Raw genomic sequence first — 16,383 nt, 5'->3', positions numbered from 1 at the left:
ACTAAATCATTGTATGTTAAATTCTATACCTGCACCACCAAAATGCAAAGAGCCAGGCACTCTTTAACAAAATATATCGCTGTTTCAGGTGTACATCAGTGGGTGAAACCATGCAGGAATATCAGGATCTACTGAATGTGGAAACTTTGCTTTGGTTTAATAGTGTAGATTGAAGAGCAAGCGTTGCCTTGCCTTGATGCTACAACACTGTAACAAAGCCTGGCCAGCTTAGTCAATAGAAATAAAACTCCCAAGCTAAGAGTCATATGCTTTTAGTACAACATTTGTTTGGTGTTTATTCCCTTTTCAGATCCAGACCTCTCTCTTGGCAGGTGGGAATTCTACCACTAAACCACAAGATTCTAAAATTAATTTATTGTATGTGGAATTCTATACCTGCACCACCAAAAAGCAAAGAGCCAGACACTCTTCAACAAAATATACCATAATTTCAGTAAAACGTGAGTACTGCATTGGCCGGGAATCGAACCCGGGCCTCCCGCGTGGCAGGCGAGAATTCTACCACTGAACAACCAATGCTTCACATTTTACTTCATGGATACTTACCCATTTTCCTCAATTTGTGAAACCAAGCATGCATCTCAGTGTACTGAATGTGGTAGCCTAGATCTAATTTAATAGCTTGTATTGCACTCCTTGGCTTGAGTGGCCTTTTTGTCAAATCACAGTAACCAAGCCTGGCTAGCTCAGTCGGTAGAGCATGAGACTCTTAATCTCAGGGTCATGGGTTCGAGCCCCACATTGGGCGGTGTTTTTTCCCAGAATTCTACAGGCGAGATCTCTGTCACTACACAACCAAACGTGTTTTAATTGAAACTTAATTGAGGTGTACATCAGTGTGTGAAACCAAGCAGGAATCTCAGGATCTACTAAATGTGGAAACCTTGCTTTGGTTTTATAGATTGAAGGGCATTCCTTGCCTTGCCATGATGCCATAACACTGTAAAAAAGCCTAGCTATCTGAGTCAATAGCGAATAAGACTCCAAATCTAAGAGTCATTTGCTTTGAGCACAACATTGGGTGGTGTTTATTCCCTTTTCAGATCCATGCCTCCCTCATGGCAGGTGAGAATTCTACCACTAAACCACAAGATTCTACCACTAAATCATTGTATGTTGAATTCTATGCCTGCACCACCAAAATGCAAAGAGCCATGCACTATTTAACAAAATATATCGCTGTTTCAGGTGTACATCAGTGGTTGAAACCATGCAGGAATATCAGGATCTACTGAATGTGGAAACTTTGCTTTGGTTTAGTAGTGTAGATTGAAGAGCAAGCGTTGCCTTGCCTTGATGCTACAACACTGTAACAAAGCCTGGCCAGCTTAGTCAATAGAAATAAAACTCCCAAGCTAAGAGTCATATGCTTTTAGTACAACATTTGTTTGGTGTTTATTCCCTTTTCAGATCCAGACCTCTCTCTTGGCAGGTGGGAATGCTACCACTAAACCACAAGATTCTACCATTAATTTATTGTATGTGGAATTCTATACCTGCACCACCAAAAAGCAAAGAGCCAGACACTCTTTGACAAAATATACCATAATTTCAGTAAAACTTGAGTACTGCATTGGCCGGGAATCGAACCCGGGCCTCCCGCGTGGCAGGCGAGAATTCTACCACTGAACAACCAATGTTTCACATTTTACTTCACGGTTACTTACCCATTTTCCTCAATTTGTGAAACCAAGCATGCATCTCAGTGTACTGAATGTGGTAGCCTAGATCTACTTTAATAGCCTGTAGGGCACTCCTTGGCTTGAGTGGCCTTTTTGTCACACAACAGTAACCAAGCCTGGCTAGCTCAGTCGGTAGAGCATGAGACTCTTAATCTCAGGGTCGTGGGTTCGAGCCCCACGTTGGGCGGTGTTTTTTCCCAGAATTCTACAGGCGAGATCTCTGTCACTACACAACCAAACATGTTTTATTTGAAACTTAAAAGAGGTGTACATCAGTGTGTGAAACCAAGCAGGAATCTCAGGATCTACTAAATGTGGAAACCTTGCTTTGGTTTTATAAATTGAAGGGCAATCCTTGCCTTGCCATGATGCCATAACACTGTAAAAAAGCCTAGCTATCTGAGTCAATAGCGAATAAGACTCCAAATCTAAGAGTCATTTGCTTTGAGCACAACATTGGGTGGTGTTTATTCCCTTTTCAGATCCATGCCTCCCTCATGGCAGGCGAGAATTCTACCACTAAACCACAAGATTCTACCACTAAATCATTGTATGTTAAATTCTATACCTGCACCACCAAAATGCAAAGAGCCAGGCACTCTTTAACAAAATATATCGCTGTTTCAGGTGTACATCAGTGGGTGAAACCATGCAGGAATATCAGGATCTACTGAATGTGGAAACTTTGCTTTGGTTTAATAGTGTAGATTGAAGAGCAAGCGTTGCCTTGCCTTGATGCTACAACACTGTAACAAAGCCTGGCCAGCTTAGTCAATAGAAATAAAACTCCCAAGCTAAGAGTCATATGCTTTTAGTACAACATTTGTTTGGTGTTTATTCCCTTTTCAGATCCAGACCTCTCTCTTGGCAGGTGGGAATTCTACCACTAAACCACAAGATTCTAAAATTAATTTATTGTATGTGGAATTCTATACCTGCACCACCAAAAAGCAAAGAGCCAGACACTCTTTAACAAAATATACCATAATTTCAGTAAAACTTGAGTACTGCATTGGCCGGGAATCGAACCCAGGCCTCCCGCGTGGCAGGCGAGAATTCTACCACTGAACAACCAATGCTTCACATTTTACTTCACGGATACTTACCCATTGTCCTCAATTTGTGAAACCAAGCATGCATCTCAGTGTACTGAATGTGGTAGCCTAGATCTACTTTAATAGCTTGTAGGGCACTCCTTGGCTTGAGTGGCCTTTTTGTCACACAACAGTAACCAAGCCTGGCTAGCTCAGTCGGTAGAGCATGAGACTCTTAATCTCAGGGTCGTGGGTTCGAGCCCCACGTTGGGCGGTGTTTTTTCCCAGAATTCTACAGATCTCTGTCACTACACAACCAAACGTGTTTTATTTGAAACTTAAAAGAGGTGTACATCAGTGTGTGAAACCAAGCAGGAATCTCAGGAACTACTAAATGTGGAAACCTTGCTTTGGTTTTATAAATTGAAGGGCAATCCTTGCCTTGCCATGATGCCATAACACTGTAAAAAAGCCTAGCTATCTGAGTCAATAGCGAATAAGACTCCAAATCTAAGAGTCATTTGCTCTGAGCACAACATTGGGTGGTGTTTATTCCCTTTTCAGATCCATGCCTCCCTCATGGCAGGCGAGAATTCTACCACTAAACCACAAGATTCTACCACTAAATCATTGTATGTTAAATTCTATACCTGCACCACCAAAATGCAAAGAGCCAGGCACTCTTTAACAAAATATATCGCTGTTTCAGGTGTACATCAGTGGGTGAAACCATGCAGGAATATCAGGATCTACTGAATGTGGAAACTTTGCTTTGGTTTAATAGTGTAGATTGAAGAGCAAGCGTTGCCTTGCCTTGATGCTACAACACTGTAACAAAGCCTGGCCAGCTTAGTCAATAGAAATAAAACTCCCAAGCTAAGAGTCATATGCTTTTAGTACAACATTTGTTTGGTGTTTATTCCCTTTTCAGATCCAGACCTCTCTCTTGGCAGGTGGGATTTCTACCACTAAACCACAAGATTCTACCATTAATTTATTGTATGTGGAATTCTATACCTGCACCAACAAAATGCAAAGAGCCAGACACTCTTTAACAAAATATACCATAATTTCAGTAAAACTTGAGTACTGCATTGGCCGGGAATCGAACCCGGGCCTCCCGCGTGGCAGGCGAGAATTCTACCACTGAACAACCAATGCTTCACATTTTACTTCACGGTTACTTACCCATTTTCCTCAATGTGTGAAACCAAGCATGCATCTCAGTGTACTGAATGTGGTAGCCTAGATCTACTTTAATAGCTTGTATTGCACTCCTTGGCTTGAGTGGCCTTTTTGTCAAATCACAGTAACCAAGCCTGGCTAGCTCAGTCGGTAGAGCATGAGACTCTTAATCTCAGGGACATGGGTTCGAGCCCCACATTGGGTGGTGTTTTTTCCCAGAATTCTACAGGCGAGATCTCTGTCACTACACAACCAAACATGTTTTATTTGAAACTTAAAAGAGGTGTACATCAGTGTGTGAAACCAAGCAGGAATCTCAGGATCTACTAAATGTGGAAACCTTGCTTTGGTTTTATAAATTGAAGGGCAATCCTTGCCTTGCCATGATGCCATAACACTGTAAAAAAGCCTAGCTATCTGAGTCAATAGCGAATAAGACTCCAAATCTAAGAGTCATTTGCTTTGAGCACAACATTGGGTGGTGTTTATTCCCTTTTCAGATCCATGCCTCCCTCATGGCAGGCGAGAATTCTACCACTAAACCACAAGATTCTACCACTAAATCATTGTATGTTAAATTCTATACCTGCACCACCAAAATGCAAAGAGCCAGGCACTCTTTAACAAAATATATCGCTGTTTCAGGTGTACATCAGTGGGTGAAACCATGCAGGAATATCAGGATCTACTGAATGTGGAAACTTTGCTTTGGTTTAATAGTGTAGATTGAAGAGCAAGCGTTGCCTTGCCTTGATGCTACAACACTGTAACAAAGCCTGGCCAGCTTAGTCAATAGAAATAAAACTCCCAAGCTAAGAGTCATATGCTTTTAGTACAACATTTGTTTGGTGTTTATTCCCTTTTCAGATCCAGACCTCTCTCTTGGCAGGTGGGAATTCTACCACTAAACCACAAGATTCTAACATTAATTTATTGTATGTGGAATTCTATACCTGCACCACCAAAAAGCAAAGAGCCAGACACTCTTTAACAAAATATACCATAATTTCAGTAAAACTTGAGTACTGCATTGGCCGGGAAACGAACCCGGGCCTCCCGCGTGGCAGGCGAGAATTCTACCACTGAACAACCAATGCTTCACGTTTTACTTCACGGTTACTTACCCATTTTCCTCAATGTGTGAAACCAAGCATGCATCTCAGTGTACTGAATGTGGTAGCCTAGATCTACTTTAATAGCTTGTATTGCACTCCTTGGCTTGAGTGGCCTTTTTGTCAAATCACAGTAACCAAGCCTGGCTAGCTCAGTCGGTAGAGCATGAGACTCTTAATCTCAGGGTCATGGGTTCGAGCCCCACATTGGGCGGTGTTTTTTCCCAGAATTGTACAGGCGAGATCTCTGTCACTACACAACCAAACGTGTTTTATTTGAAACTTAAAAGAGGTGTACATCAGTGTGTGAAACCAAGCAGGAATCTCAGGATCTACTAAATGTGGAAACCTTGCTTTGGTTTTATAGATTGAAGGGCAATCCTTGCCTTGCCATGATGCCATAACACTGTAAAAAAGCCTAGCTATCTGAGTCAATAGCGAATAAGACTCCAAATCTAAGAGTCATTTGCTTTGAGCACAACATTGGGTGGTGTTTATTCCCTTTTCAGATCCATGCCTCCCTCATGGCAGGCGAGAATTCTACCACTAAACCACAAGATTCTACCACTAAATCATTGTATGTTGAATTCTATGCCTGCACCACCAAAATGCAAAGAGCCATGCACTATTTAACAAAATATATCGCTGTTTCAGGTGTACATCAGTGGGTGAAACCATGCAGGAATATCAGGATCTACTGAATGTGGAAACTTTGCTTTGGTTTAATAGTGTAGATTGAAGAGCAAGCGTTGCCTTGCCTTGATGCTACAACACTGTAACAAAGCCTGGCCAGCTTAGTCAATAGAAATAAAACTCCCAAGCTAAGAGTCATATGCTTTTAGTACAACATTTGTTTGGTGTTTATTCCCTTTTCAGATCCAGACCTCTCTCTTGGCAGGTGGGAATGCTACCACTAAACCACAAGATTCTACCATTAATTTATTGTATGTGGAATTCTATACCTGCACCACCAAAAAGCAAAGAGCCAGACACTCTTTGACAAAATATACCATAATTTCAGTAAAACTTGAGTACTGCATTGGCCAGGAATCGAACCCGGGCCTCCCGCGTGGCAGGCGAGAATTCTACCACTGAACAACCAATGTTTCACATTTTACTTCACGGTTACTTACCCATTTTCCTCAATTTGTGAAACCAAGCATGCATCTCAGTGTACTGAATGTGGTAGCCTAGATCTACTTTAATAGCCTGTAGGGCACTCCTTGGCTTGAGTGGCCTTTTTGTCACACAACAGTAACCAAGCCTGGCTAGCTCAGTCGGTAGAGCATGAGACTCTTAATCTCAGGGTCGTGGGTTCGAGCCCCACGTTGGGCGGTGTTTCTTCCCAGAATTCTACAGGCGAGATCTCTGTCACTACACAACCAAACATGTTTTATTTGAAACTTAAAAGAGGTGTACATCAGTGTGTGAAACCAAGCAGGAATCTCAGGATCTACTAAATGTGGAAACCTTGCTTTGGTTTTATAAATTGAAGGGCAATCCTTGCCTTGCCATGATGCCATAACACTGTAAAAAAGCCTAGCTATCTGAGTCAATAGCGAATAAGACTCCAAATCTAAGAGTCATTTGCTTTGAGCACAACATTGGGTGGTGTTTATTCCCTTTTCAGATCCATGCCTCCCTCATGGCAGGCGAGCATTCTACCACTAAACCACAAGATTCTACCACTAAATCATTGTATGTTAAATTCTATACCTGCACCACCAAAATGCAAAGAGCCAGGCACTCTTTAACAAAATATATCGCTGTTTCAGGTGTACATCAGTGGGTGAAACCATGCAGGAATATCAGGATCTACTGAATGTGGAAACTTTGCTTTGGTTTAATAGTGTAGATTAAAGAGCAAGCGTTGCCTTGCCTTGATGCTACAACACTGTAACAAAGCCTGGCCAGCTTAGTCAATAGAAATAAAACTCCCAAGCTAAGAGTCATATGCTTTTAGTACAACATTTGTTTGGTGTTTATTCCCTTTTCAGATCCAGACCTCTCTCTTGGCAGGTGGGAATTCTACCACTAAACCACAAGATTCTAAAATTAATTTATTGTATGTGGAATTCTATACCTGCACCACCAAAAAGCAAAGAGCCAGACACTCTTTAACAAAATATACCATAATTTCAGTAAAACTTGAGTACTGCATTGGCCGGGAATCGAACCCAGGCCTCCCGCGTGGCAGGCGAGAATTCTACCACTGAACAACCAATGCTTCACATTTTACTTCACGGATACTTACCCATTTTCCTCAATTTGTGAAACCAAGCATGCATCTCAGTGTACTGAATGTGGTAGCCTAGATCTACTTTAATAGCTTGTAGGGCACTCCTTGGCTTGAGTGGCCTTTTTGTCACACAACAGTAACCAAGCCTGGCTAGCTCAGTCGGTAGAGCATGAGACTCTTAATCTCAGGGTCGTGGGTTCGAGCCCCACATTGGGCGGTGTTTTTTCCCAGAATTGTACAGGCGAGATCTCTGTCACTACACAACCAAACGTGTTTTATTTGAAACTTAAAAGAGGTGTACATCAGTGTGTGAAACCAAGCAGGAATCTCAGGATCTACTAAATGTGGAAACCTTGCTTTGGTTTTATAGATTGAAGGGCAATCCTTGCCTTGCCATGATGCCATAACACTGTAAAAAAGCCTAGCTATCTGAGTCAATAGCGAATAAGACTCCAAATCTAAGAGTCATTTGCTTTGAGCACAACATTGGGTGGTGTTTATTCCCTTTTCAGATCCATGCCTCCCTCATGGCAGGCGAGAATTCTACCACTAAACCACAAGATTCTACCACTAAATCATTGTATGTTGAATTCTATGCCTGCACCACCAAAATGCAAAGAGCCATGCACTATTTAACAAAATATATCGCTGTTTCAGGTGTACATCAGTGGGTGAAACCATGCAGGAATATCAGGATCTACTGAATGTGGAAACTTTGCTTTGGTTTAATAGTGTAGATTGAAGAGCAAGCGTTGCCTTGCCTTGATGCTACAACACTGTAACAAAGCCTGGCCAGCTTAGTCAATAGAAATAAAACTCCCAAGCTAAGAGTCATATGCTTTTAGTACAACATTTGTTTGGTGTTTATTCCCTTTTCAGATCCAAACCTCTCTCTTGGCAGGTGGGAATTCTACCACTAAACCACAAGATTCTAACATTAATTTATTGTATGTGGAATTCTATACCTGCACCACCAAAATGCAAAGAGCCAGACACTCTTTAACAAAATATACCATAATTTCAGTAAAACTTGAGTACTGCATTGGCCGGGAATTGAACCCGGGCCTCCCGCGTTGCAGGCGAGAATTCTACCACTGAACAACCAATGCTTCACATTTTACTTCATGGTTACTTACCCATTTTCCTCAATGTGTGAAACCAAGCATGCATCTCAGTGTACTGAATGCGGTAGCCGAGATCTACTTTAATAGCTTGTATTGCACTCCTTGGCTTGAGTGGCCTTTTTGTCACACAACAGTAACCAAGCCTGGCTAGCTCAGTCGGTAGAGCATGAGACTCTTAATCTCAGGGTCGTGGGTTCGAGCCCCACGTTGGGCAGTGTTTTTTCCCAGAATTCTACAGGCGAGATCTCTGTCACTACACAACCAAACGTGTTTTATTTGAAACTTAAAAGAGGTGTACATCAGTGTGTGAAACCAAGCAGGAATCTCAGGATCTACTAAATGTGGAAACCTTGCTTTGGTTTTATAAATTGAAGGGCAATCCTTGCCTTGCCATGATGCCATAACACTGTAAAAAAGCCTGGCTATCTGAGTCAATAGCGAATAAGACTCCAAATCTAAGAGTCATTTGCTTTGAGCACAACATTGGGTGGTGTTTATTCCCTTTTCAGATCCATGCCTCCCTCATGGCAGGCGAGAATTCTACCACTAAACCACAAGATTCTACCACTAAATCATTGTATGTTAAATTCTATACCTGCACCACCAAAATGCAAAGAGCCAGGCACTCTTTAACAAAATATATCGCTGTTTCAGGTGTACATCAGTGGGTGAAACCATGCAGGAATATCAGGATCTACTGAATGTGGAAACTTTGCTTTGGTTTAATAGTGTAGATTGAAGAGCAAGCGTTGCCTTGCCTTGATGCTACAACACTGTAACAAAGCCTGGCCAGCTTAGTCAATAGAAATAAAACTCCCAAGCTAATAGTCATATGCTTTTAGTACAACATTTGTTTGGTGTTTATTCCCTTTTCAGATCCAGACCTCTCTCTTGGCAGGTGGGAATTCTACCACTTAACCACAAGATTCTAACATTAATTTATTGTATGTGGAATTCTTTACCTGCACCACCAAAATGCAAAGAGCCAGACACTCTTTAACAAAATATACCATAATTTCAGTAAAACTTGAGTACTGCATTGGCCGGGAATCAAACCCGGGCCTTCCTGCGTGGCAGGCGAGAATTCTACCACTGAACAAACAATGCTTTACATTTTACTTCACGGTTACTTACCCATTTTCCTCAATTTGTGAAACCAAGCATGCATCTCAGTGTACTGAATGTGGTAGCCTAGATCTACTTTAATAGCCTGTATTGCACTCCTTGGCTTGAGTGGCCTTTTTGTCAAATCACAGTAACCAAGCCTGGCTAGCTCAGTCGGTAGAGCATGAGACTCTTAATCTCAGGGTCGTGGGTTCGAGCCCCACGTTGGGCAGTGTTTTTTCCCAGAATTCTACAGGCGAGATCTCTGTCACTACACAACCAAACGTGTTTTATTTGAAACTTAAAAGAGGTGTACATCAGTGTGTGAAACCAAGCAGGAATCTCAGGATCTACTAAATGTGGAAACCTTTCTTTGGTTTTATAGGTTGAAGGGCAATCCTTGCCTTGCCATGATGCCATAACACTGTAAAAAAGCCTAGCTATCTGAGTCAATAGCGAATAAGACTCCAAATCTAAGAGTCATTTGCTTTGAGCACAACATTGGGTGGTGTTTATTCCCTTTTCAGATCCATGCCTCCCTCATGGCAGGCGAGAATTCTACCACTAAACCACAAGATTCTACCACTAAATCATTGTATGTTGAATTCTATACCTGCACCACCAAAATGCAAAGAGCCAGGCACTCTTTAACAAAATATATCGCTTTTTCAGGTGTACATCAGTGGGTGAAACCATGCAGGAATATCAGGATCTACTGAATGTGGAAACTTTGCTTTGGTTTAATAGTGTAGATTGAAGAGCAAGCGTTGCCTTGCCTTGATGCTACAACACTGTAACAAAGCCTGGCCAGCTTAGTCAATAGAAATAAAACTCCCAAGATAAGAGTCATATGCTTTTAGTACAACATTTGTTTGGTGTTTATTCTCTTTTCAGATCCAGACCTCTCTCTTGGCAGGTGGGAATTCTACCACTTAACCACAAGATTCTAACATTAATTTATTGTATGTGGAATTCTTTACCTGCACCACCAAAATGCAAAGAGCCAGACACTTTTTAACAAAATATACCATAATTTCAGTAAAACTTGAGTACTGCATTGGCCGGGAATCGAACCCGGGCCTCCCGCGTGGCAGGTGAGAATTCTACCACTGAACAACCAATGCTTCACATTTTACTTCACGGTTACTTACCCATTTTCCTCAATTTGTGAAACCAAGCATGCATCTCAGTGTACTGAATGTGGTAGCCTAGATCTACTTTAATAGCTTGTAGGGCACTCCTTGGCTTGAGTGGCCTTTTTGTCACAAAACAGTAGCCAAGCCTGGCTAGCTCAGTCGGTAGAGCATGAGACTCTTAATCTCAGGGTCGTGGGTTCGAGCCCCACGTTGGGCGGTGTTTTTTCCCAGAATTCTACAGGCGAGATCTCTGTCACTACACAACCAAACCTGTTTTATTTGAAACTTAAAAGAGGTGTACATCAGTGTGTGAAACCAAGCAGGAATCTCAGGATCTACTAAATGTGGAAACCTTTCTTTGGTTTTATAGGTTGAAGGGCAATCCTTGCCTTGCCATGATGCCATAACACTGTAAAAAAGCCTAGCTATCTGAGTCAATAGCGAATAAGACTCCAAATCTAAGAGTCATTTGCTTTGAGCACAACATTGGGTGGTGTTTATTCCCTTTTCAGATCCATGCCTCCCTCATGGCAGGCGAGAATTCTACCACTAAACCACAAGATTCTACCACTAAATCATTGTATGTTGAATTCTATACCTGCACCACCAAAATGCAAAGAGCCAGGCACTCTTTAACAAAATATATCGCTTTTTCAGGTGTACATCAGTGGGTGAAACCATGCAGGAATATCAGGATCTACTGAATGTGGAAACTTTGCTTTGGTTTAATAGTGTAGATTGAAGAGCAAGCGTTGCCTTGCCTTGATGCTACAACACTGTAACAAAGCCTGGCCAGCTTAGTCAATAGAAATAAAACTCCCAAGCTAAGAGTCATATGCTTTTAGTACAACATTTGTTTGGTGTTTATTCCCTTTTCAGATCCAGACCTCTCTCTTGGCAGGTGGGAATTCTACCACTTAACCACAAGATTCTAACATTAATTTATTGTATGTGGAATTCTTTACCTGCACCACCAAAATGCAAAGAGCCAGACACTCTTTAACAAAATATACCATAATTTCAGTAAAACTTGAGTACTGCATTGGCCGGGAATCGAACCCGGGCCTCCCGCGTGGCAGGCGAGAATTCTACCACTGAACAACCAATGCTTCACATTTTACTTCACGGTTACTTACCCATTTTCCTCAATTTGTGAAACCAAGCATGCATCTCAGTGTACTGAATGTGGTAGCCTAGATCTACTTTAATAGCTTGTAGGGCACTCCTTGGCTTGAGTGGCCTTTTTGTCACAAAACAGTAACCAAGCCTGGCTAGCTCAGTCGGTAGAGCATGAGACTCTTAATCTCAGGGTCGTGGGTTCGAGCCCCACGTTGGGCGGTGTTTTTTCCCAGAATTCTACAGGCGAGATCTCTGTCACTACACAACCAAACGTGTTTTATTTGAAACTTAAAAGAGGTGTACATCAGTGTGTGAAACCAAGCAGGAATCTCAGGATCTACTAAATGTGGAAACCTTGCTTTGGTTTTATAGATTGAAGGGCAATCCTTGCCTTGCCATGATGCCATAACACTGTAAAAAAGCCTAGCTATCTGAGTCAATAGCGAATAAGACTCCAAATCTAAGAGTCATTTGCTTTGAGCACAACATTGGGTGGTGTTTATTCCCTTTTCAGATCCATGCCTCCCTCATGGCAGGCGAGAATTCTACCACTAAACCACAAGATTCTACCACTAAATCATTGTATGTTGAATTCTATACCTGCACCACCAAAATGCAAAGAGCCAGGCACTCTTTAACAAAATATATCGCTTTTTCAGGTGTACATCAGTGGGTGAAACCATGCAGGAATATCAGGATCTACTGAATGTGGAAACTTTGCTTTGGTTTAATAGTGTAGATTGAAGAGCAAGCGTTGCCTTGCCTTGATGCTACAACACTGTAACAAAGCCTGGCCAGCTTAGTCAATAGAAATAAAACTCCCAAGCTAAGAGTCATATGCTTTTAGTACAACATTTGTTTGGTGTTTATTCCCTTTTCAGATCCAGACCTCTCTCTTGGCAGGTGGGAATTCTACCACTTAACCACAAGATTCTAACATTAATTTATTGTATGTGGAATTCTTTACCTGCACCACCAAAATGCAAAGAGCCAGACACTCTTTAACAAAATATACCATAATTTCAGTAAAACTTGAGTACTGCATTGGCCGGGAATCGAACCCGGGCCTCCCGCGTGGCAGGCGAGAATTCTACCACTGAACAACCAATGCTTCACATTTTGCTTCACATTTTACTTCACGGTTACTTACCCATTTTCCTCAATGTGTGAAACCAAGCATGCATCTCAGTGTACTGAATGTGGTAGCCTAGATCTACTTTAATAGCTTGTATTGCACTCCTTGGCATGAGTGGCCTTTTTGTCAAATCACAGTAACCAAGCCTGGCTAGCTCAGTCGGTAGAGCATGAGACTCTTAATCTCAGGGTCGTGGGTTCGAGCCCCACGTTGGGCAGTGTTTTTTCCCAGAATTCTACAGGCGAGATCTCTGTCACTACACAACCAAACGTGTTTTATTTGAAACTTAAAAGAGGTGTACATCAGTGTGTGAAACCAAGCAGGAATCTCAGGATCTACTAAATGTGGAAACCTTTCTTTGGTTTTATAGGTTGAAGGGCAATCCTTGCCTTGCCATGATGCCATAACACTGTAAAAAAGCCTAGCTATCTGAGTCAATAGCGAATAAGACTCCAAATCTAAGAGTCATTTGCTTTGAGCACAACATTGGGTGGTGTTTATTCCCTTTTCAGATCCATGCCTCCCTCATGGCAGGCGAGAATTCTACCACTAAACCACAAGATTCTACCACTAAATCATTGTATGTTGAATTCTATACCTGCACCACCAAAATGCAAAGAGCCAGGCACTCTTTAACAAAATATATCGCTTTTTCAGGTGTACATCAGTGGGTGAAACCATGCAGGAATATCAGGATCTACTGAATGTGGAAACTTTGCTTTGGTTTAATAGTGTAGATTGAAGAGCAAGCGTTGCCTTGCCTTGATGCTACAACACTGTAACAAAGCCTGGCCAGCTTAGTCAATAGAAATAAAACTCCCAAGCTAAGAGTCATATGCTTTTAGTACAACATTTGTTTGGTGTTTATTCCCTTTTCAGATCCAGACCTCTCTCTTGGCAGGTGGGAATTCTACCACTTAACCACAAGATTCTAACATTAATTTATTGTATGTGGAATTCTTTACCTGCACCACCAAAATGCAAAGAGCCAGACACTCTTTAACAAAATATACCATAATTTCAGTAAAACTTGAGTACTGCATTGGCCGGGAATCAAACCCGGGCCTCCCGCGTGGCAGGCGAGAATTCTACCACTGAACAACCAATGCTTCACATTTTGCTTCACATTTTACTTCACGGTTACTTACCCATTTTCCTCAATGTGTGAAACCAAGCATGCATCTCAGTGTACTGAATGTGGTAGCCTAGATCTACTTTAATAGCTTGTATTGCACTCCTTGGCATGAGTGGCCTTTTTGTCAAATCACGGTAACCAAGCCTGGCTAGCTCAGTCGGTAGAGCATGAGACTCTTAATCTCAGGGTCATTGGTTCGAGCCCCACGTTGGGCGGTGTTTTTTCCCAGAATTCTACAGGCGAGATCTCTTTCACTACACAACCAAACGTGTTTTATTTGAAACTTAGGTACTTATGTATTATCTGGGCTCCCATGTTAAATGCACCCCATTTTTTCATACCCCTACTATCCAATTCCGCATGGAGTTGATTTTATATAGTGTGGCGAGCGCAGCGAGCCACCGTGCCCGAAGCGTGGCGAGCGCAGCGAGCCCCGCGAGGGGACGCGGTCTCATAAGAAAAACGGGAGCCCAGATATTACATAAGTACCGAAACTTAAAAGAGGTGTACATCAGTGTGTGAAACCAAGCAGGAATCTCAGGATCTACTAAATGTGGAAACCTTGCTTTGGTTTTATAGATTGAAGGGCAATCCTTGACTTTCCATGATGCCATAACACTGTAAAAAAGCCTAGCTATCTGAGTCAATAGCGAATAAGACTCCAAATCTAAGAGTCATTTGCTTTGAGCACAACATTGGGTGGTGTTTATTCCCTTTTCAGATCCATGCCTCCCTCATGGCAGGTGAGAATTCTACCACTAAACCACAAGATTCTACCACTAAATCATTGTATGTTAAATTCTATACCTGCACCACCAAAATGCAAAGAGCCAGGCACTCTTTAACAAAATATATCGCTGTTTCAGGTGTACATCAGTGGGTGAAACCATGCAGGAATATCAGGATCTACTGAATGTGGAAACTTTGCTTTGGTTTAATAGTGTAGATTGAAGAGCAAGCGTTGCCTTGCCTTGATGCTACAACACTGTAACAAAGCCTGGCCAGCTTAGTCAATAGAAATAAAACTCCCAAGCTAAGAGTCATATGCTTTTAGTACAACATTTGTTTGGTGTTTATTCCCTTTTCAGATCCAGACCTCTCTCTTGGCAGGTGGGAATTCTACCACTAAACCACAAGATTCTACCATTAATTTATTGTATGTGGAATTCTTTACCTACACCACCAAAATGCAAAGAGCCAGCCACTCTTTAACAAAATATACCATAATTTCAGTAAAACTTGAGTACTGCATTGTCCGGGAATCGAGCCCGGGCCTCACGCGTGGCAGGCGAGAATTCTACCACTGAACAACCAATGCTTCACATTTTACTTCAAGGTTACTTACCCATTTTCCTCAATGTGTGAAACCAAGCATGCATCTCAGTGTACTGAATGTGGTAGCCTAGATCTACTTTAATAGCTTGTAGGGCACTCCTTGGCTTGAGTGGCCTTTTTGTCACATCTCAGTAACCAAGCCTGGCTAGCTCAGTCGGTAGAGCATGAGACTCTTAATCTCAGGGTCGTGGGTTCGAGCCCCACGTTGGGCGGTGTTTTTTCCCAGAATTCTACAGGCGAGATCTCTGTCACTACACAACCAAACGTGTTTTATTTGAAACTTAAAAGAGGTGTACATCAGTGTGTGAAACCAAGCAGGAATCTCAGGATCTACTAAATGTGGAAACCTTGCTTTGGTTTTATAAATTGAAGGGCAATCCTTGCCTTGCCATGATGCCATAACACTGTAAAAAAGCCTAGCTATCTGAGTCAATAGCGAATAAGACTCCAAATCTAAGAGTCATTTGCTTTGAGCACAACATTGGGTGGTGTTTATTCCCTTTTCAGATCCATGCCTCCCTCATGGCAGGCGAGAATTCTACCACTAAACCACAAGATTCTACCACTAAATCATTGTATGTTAAATTCTATACCTGCACCACCAAAATGCAAAGAGCCAGGCACTCTTTAACAAAATATATCGCTGTTTCAGGTGTACATCAGTGGGTGAAACCATGCAGGAATATCAGGATCTACTGAATGTGGAAACTTTGCTTTGGTTTAATAGTGTAGATTGAAGAGCAAGCGTTGCCTTGCCTTGATGCTACAACACTGTAACAAAGCCTGGCCAGCTTAGTCAATAGAAATAAAACTCCCAAGCTAAGAGTCATATGCTTTTAGTACAACATTTGTTTGGTGTTTATTCCCTTTTCAGATCCAGACCTCTCTCTTGGCAGGTGGGAATTCTACCACTTAACCACAAGATTCTAACATTAATTTATTGTATGTGGAATTCTTTACCTGCACCACCAAAATGCAAAGAGCCAGACACTCTTTAACAAAATATACCATAATTTCAGTAA

The 16,383-nt window shown here is 41.9% G+C and overlaps 4 non-coding genes across 4 annotated transcripts; 3 read left to right on the top strand and 1 right to left on the bottom strand.

The window, feature by feature from the left end:
* Positions 1-8,311: 8,311 nt before the first annotated feature.
* TRNAC-GCA (transfer RNA cysteine (anticodon GCA)) lies at positions 8,312-8,382 on the bottom strand. Its single transcript has one exon. It is a non-coding gene; the product is annotated as a tRNA-Cys (tRNA).
* Positions 8,383-8,538: 156 nt separating this feature from the next.
* TRNAK-CUU (transfer RNA lysine (anticodon CUU)) lies at positions 8,539-8,611 on the top strand. The gene has a single exon. It is a non-coding gene; the product is annotated as a tRNA-Lys (tRNA).
* A 1,049-nt stretch (positions 8,612-9,660) lies between these two features.
* On the top strand, positions 9,661-9,733 carry TRNAK-CUU (transfer RNA lysine (anticodon CUU)). The gene has a single exon. It is a non-coding gene; the product is annotated as a tRNA-Lys (tRNA).
* Positions 9,734-13,035: 3,302 nt separating this feature from the next.
* Positions 13,036-13,108, top strand: TRNAK-CUU (transfer RNA lysine (anticodon CUU)). Its single transcript has one exon. It is a non-coding gene; the product is annotated as a tRNA-Lys (tRNA).
* Positions 13,109-16,383: the final 3,275 nt, after the last annotated feature.

The sequence above is a fragment of the Crinia signifera genome, unplaced genomic scaffold (genome assembly GCF_055691185.1).
Source record: "Crinia signifera unplaced genomic scaffold, ASM5569118v1 HAP2_SCAFFOLD_74, whole genome shotgun sequence".
NCBI lineage: Eukaryota > Metazoa > Chordata > Amphibia > Anura > Myobatrachidae > Crinia > Crinia signifera.
The sequence above is the reverse complement of the archived record's forward strand: the minus strand, read 5'-3'. Positions and strand labels throughout refer to the sequence as shown.